The sequence below is a fragment of the Sinohyriopsis cumingii genome, chromosome 5 (assembly GCF_028554795.1).
Source record: "Sinohyriopsis cumingii isolate HCF-2022 chromosome 5, ASM2855479v2, whole genome shotgun sequence".
Classification (NCBI taxonomy): Eukaryota; Metazoa; Mollusca; class Bivalvia; order Unionida; family Unionidae; genus Sinohyriopsis; species Sinohyriopsis cumingii.
Genome location: NC_142965.1, coordinates 133617781 through 133623434, shown reverse-complemented (window position 1 = coordinate 133623434; position 5654 = coordinate 133617781). Strand labels below are relative to the sequence as shown.

General features: G+C 35.2%; 1 non-coding gene across 1 annotated transcript; it reads right to left on the bottom strand.

Annotated features, from left to right (window-relative positions):
• Positions 1–4491: 4491 nt before the first annotated feature.
• Trnad-guc (transfer RNA aspartic acid (anticodon GUC)) lies at positions 4492–4563 on the bottom strand. The gene has a single exon. It is a non-coding gene; the product is annotated as a tRNA-Asp (tRNA).
• Positions 4564–5654: the final 1091 nt, after the last annotated feature.

Below are 5654 nucleotides of genomic sequence, written 5' to 3'. Positions count from 1 at the left end.
GTTGCGAATGATATACAAGATTGTCCTATGTAAATGTTCTCTATAACTCCTATTGTACCTCGTAGGTATACGCGCTAAATATTTCATTGATACGCTGGATGGAAAGACCACATGCAAAGACTTAGTCTAAAATGGCCGATGTTTTGTTTCTTTCTGAATTTAAGGTAAACATGAATTTTGTGCAATTTATGTGATGTTTTATACTATTCTGCATAGTGGGCTGAGTTGGGTATATCTTTCGACTATCTGAAAATCATAATTAAAACGGCCGATTTAGTGTTGTATTCCTCTTCACATGGCCAGAGACAAGTAGAACATTAAGGACTTAGCCTGGTGGGATTTTCTATTATCAAGTAGGATACACAAGGAAAGGAGAAGGAAAGTATAACATGCTTCTAATTTAAAATGCAAAAGAAACACAAATTATGTCCACGTCAAAAATTTCATAATGGCTGCGTTAATCTATTACTCTGACCATATTCATTAATAGTATGCCTTTAAAAATTGTCAGTTTTGTAATTATTTAAAGAAAAAAAAATCAGGTGAAGTTTTTCCTAAAGGCATATGAGAGATGATATTTGGAATGGTACCATTTTGTATCGTAATGCCTCCTATAGGGAAGCTAGTGTTGCTCTTGAAGTGCGCAGATACAGCTGAAAAATCACGTGAAACGGGACTTTGCCGAAAAAGGTGCTACGAAACATCGTAAAGTAGAAACTTACATTATAAAGATCCATTTGAAAAATATTTTTGCGCCAATTATATTATATGAAAAGTCCTTGTTTCTTCCTAAGATGAATTACATGCTTAATCAATAATACGAGTGATAGTGCTATCTTGGCAGGTTATTTCAATACAACAGTGAGCGGAATTGATTGACATAAAAGACATCCCTACCGAGAAATGTTGTTGTCCAAGAGCTGCATAATGTTATGGATGATTGGAATATTGTTCATCTTTGAAGATCACGAATTCTGGTAGTTTGTCAGGTTCAAGGTGAAGTGGGACAGAGCAGGGTGTATTATTTTTTATTTCCTCCAAGTTGCATCCTTGTGTTTAAAATATTTATTTCATAGATGCACCATTTAGAGACCATTCCTTCCTATATCTTATATCAAATACATGGAAAGTACAAACAGGGCATGGGTTATGAATATAAAATAATAATATCCGTTGTGAGAATGAATACGTACGATGGTAAAATATATTGTCACTGATGGAAAAGTGAAGAAAATGAATTTTAGTGAACCAGCTATTTGGTGGGATAATCTGAAGTATAAATAACTACCTTAACGCAGCTATATATTGCAAAGAGAAATACTGAAAGGTTTCGTGAATTGTATAGATTTCAAAACAAATTGAAATTTTTTCTTCTGAAAAACTGTGCTAGCTATCACTATAATCTACCACACGGCAGACATCGTACCGATATGACTAAAATTGTTAAAGATATGTTAACTACACACATATTGACAGAGAGACTCACAGCGTCTTGAAAAGGAGAGCTATACAAATGTGATGCTAAATTTCAGTTTCTAAAATTGCACGTTATACAGTGGACTAGTCCCCAATTTCTAGTAAAAGGACAAGCCAATTATATTCTCTTTGTCCTTTTCATTTATCTGTCTCTCTCGCTTGCATAGAATTAAGGAGTGAAATCAGATCAATGCTAAAAGAGAGGAAAACTACAAAATATTTTCGATGATATGGAAAGCAATTACTTCATGTATATTTCTGATCGCAACGGGTGTTAAATAATAAACGGATACCAAAATTATTAGGACTCCCCGGCGGGAATTGAACCCCGGTCTCCCGCGTGACAGGCGGGGATACTTGCCACTATACTACCGAGGAGGTATGAATGGATGCAGTAAGCTTGTCCTTTAGTTTGTAAATTCATCGTTACCTCATGCTGATCAAGATGTGTGTCATGGCTTAGTAAACTTTTCTTGAAAAGTCATAGAAATACCAAGTGCCTTCTTATCTTGAAAATGATCGACAAAATAAATAAGTGATTAATGAATTCATTGATGACGATGATGTAATGATTTCAAATACAAATCAACTATCACATGAAATAGATCAGTCTTAATGTAATTTCCATTCATCGGTCACTATTGGTTAAAACTGTAAAGAATCACTTTTAAATACTTGAAATTCTTCTGTACCTGATAAAGACCAAATGTGTGCTGGTATAATAACGTTTGCTGAAATACATGCAGCTGTAAATGGGATGTCTCAAACTAAATGTCTTCTCTTTGCATGGATTGGTAGTAGAGTAATATTATATTTTGTTACTGTAAATGACTATTCAATAAATGTTACGTGAATGAAACCCCATAGGACAAAGCAGAAAAGACAGAAGGAATACGAAAATTGTATAATAGCAGGAAGACGATCACGATCACCCGGGGAAGCAGTTGTAATTTTTGTTATCTACCACCCTTGCTGATCAAAATGTGTGCCAATCAACTGATTTCCAGTTAAACTGAGAGTATTTTCGATGTTAGAGTGTGCATAAATTTGTACGAATGAGTGTGCGACGATACCTGGTTATGTGCATGGTCTTCTATTGTTATTTTGTGTATTATTTTTTTCGTTCTTATTTTGTTTTAAATATTTATGTACTTTAAATATTTTTTTTATCTTTTTTTTATTTTTTTATTTTTATCATAGCCGATTACAAAATCTGAGGAGAACATGGCCGATGGGTCAGCCATGATCAGATGTGTTATCCTCCTTTAAGATAGTTTATTATTAGTTGATTTTTATTATTATTATTATTATTATTATTATACCTAAGACACAAATCCCAAACGATTAGCGCGATGTATTAATGCCAGTGCAGTAGTGCACGCACAGACACACACATATTGGGCGGCAGCTACCCATAAATCTTTAAGTCTATTCTTTCACTAGGTGTTTTTAATCTATTTAATCCAGATGGTGTATGAAGCCAAATCTGTTTGAATGTATGTATTTATATTTTAAGTTTATCTCAGATGATCATGTGTCCCTTCTCTCTCTCTCTCTCTCTCTCTCTCTCTCGGTTATAAGCTGAAAGGGAAACCAGAAACTGAGAGAGAGAGAGAGAGAGAGAGAGAGAGACAGAGAGAGAGAGAGAGAGAGAGAGAATCAGGACATCTTCGGTGGCCGAAATTCCGATATGTCAACCCCATATATCCTTTACGGACGGAGCTGATATTTTTCCGCATTTTCCTAGCGACATCTATTGCATTTCACGTCTTGAATCCCTTAGTATGTAATGCCAACTCACCCATAGCGTCTAACAGTGGTGTATTATACATCGGCCGAAAATGGTGCAGGCAATTGACTTCAGAAAGGTTACTTTGTAAGTTTGACGTGGAAAGTATGACTACGTGCCAGATAGAAACTTCAGTAAAGGTATTTCTGCAAACACGTACTGGCAGTGAAAAATTGCTTATTTTTGAGTCCGTTCATGTTGTATTCTCCCCTTGTTTCGATCATGTAGGAAGAGTGTTGAAAATTTGATCAATTTAATTTTGATTGGATGTGGTGGCTTGTCGCTGTATCTGATGAAATTCACAGAGCTGAAGCTCAGAAATATCGGCTCGATCCGCCAAGGTATCCGCCAAGGTGTAGTAGACGTTATCATATCGTATGATGGCTTGCGAAGATGAATTCGGGAATGATAAAGTTGGTTATGGTCAGTATGAATAAAACTCATACATGACAATGCCTTCCATGGGTAAGCGTAAAACTTCTTATTTTAAGTCTAAAGCTTTCTTAGTCTTTTAGATGGAAAATTTGAATTTCAGCAGTTTTAAATAGTTGCAAAAAGTTTAATATTGAACTTTTGTACTTCAAAGGTTTTGCTAAAAGTCTAAATTCACCAAGTTTAGGTTTAACATAGCTGACCACTTTTCTCACCATCCAAAAAGTTGCAGTTATTTGAAAGTTTGAGTGTTCTAACTTTCACTTTTTAGATTTTGGATAAACAAATAATAATAAAAATGCTAAAAGGCCTCAAGTTTTCGATATCATTTGGTTTGAAACGGAGCGCATGAATTCGATATTCCTCTCCTCAATTTAATATTCCCCTGTTCCTTTTATAAAACATTTTTCAAATGCTGTATATTGACCCTGGTTCAGAGTATAGTCAATGAAAGGGAAGAATAAATATGGTAAATAAATAGGTAGAAATAAATAGAAAGTTTACAATAATCCGTCTAGAGAGAGTTTTATGATTTGTATGCTTATATTCAGTTTATGACATTGTACGTTATATGATGGAGTAGGTCGCATTTTTCACTGAAAGAGCAAACCTACAAGGTCATCCTTTCCATTTTCTATTTCTCCCGATTGCTACGAAGTATGGAGTGAATTGACGTTAATACTAATAGGAAGGGGCAAAAAAGGAGTTTTAGATGACAAGGGAAGCAAGTGATTCGTGCATATTCCTGATCACCAACGGTGCTATATAGCAAATAGGTACCAAAAATATTAGGTCTCCCCGGCGGGGAATTGAACCCCGGTCTCCCGCGTGACAGGCGGGGATACTTGCCACTATACTACCGAGGAGTTGCGAATGATATACAAGATTGTCCTATGTAAATGTTCTCTATAACTCCTATTGTACCTCGTAGGTATACGCGCTAAATATTTCATTGATACGCTGGATGGAAAGACCACATGCAAAGACTTAGTCTAAAATGGCCGATGTTTTGTTTCTTTCTGAATTTAAGGTAAACATGAATTTTGTGCAATTTATGTGATGTTTAATACTATTCTGCATAGTGGGCTGAGTTGGGTATATCTTTCGACTATCTGAAAATCATAATTAAAACGGCCGATTTAGTGTTGTATTCCTCTTCACATGGCCAGAGACAAGTAGAACATTAAGGACTTAGCCTGGTGGGATTTTCTATTATCAAGTAGGATACACAAGGAAAGGAGAAGGAAAGTATAACATGCTTCTAATTTAAAAGGCAAAAGAAACACAAATTATGTCCACGTCAAAAAATTTCATAATGGCTGCGTTATCTATTACTCTGACCATATTCATTAATAGTATGCCTTTAAAAATTGTCAGTTTTGTAATTATTTAAAAAAAAAAAAATCAGGTGAAGTTTTTCCTAAAGGCATATGAGAGATGATATTTGGAATGGTACCATTTTGTATCGTAATGCCTCCTATAGGGAAGCTAGTGTTGCTCTTGAAGTGCGCAGATACAGCTGAAAAATCACGTGAAACGGGACTTTGCCGAAAAAGGTGCTACGAAACATCGTAAAGTAGAAACTTACATTATAAAGATCCATTTGAAAAATATTTTTGCGCCAATTATATTATATGAAAAGTCCTTGTTTCTTCCTAAGATGAATTACATGCTTAATCAATAATACGAGTGATAGTGCTATCTTGGCAGGTTATTTCAATACAACAGTGAGCGGAATTGATTGGCATAAAAAGACATCCCTACCGAGAATGTTGTTGTCCAAGAGCTGCATAATGTTATGGATGATTGGAATATTGTTCATCTTTGAAGATCACGAAATTCTGGTAGTTTGTCAGGTTCAAGGTGAAGTGGGACAGAGCAGGGTGTATTATTTTTTATTTCCTCCAAGTTGCATCCTTGTGTTTAAAATATTTATTTCATAGATGCACCATTTAGA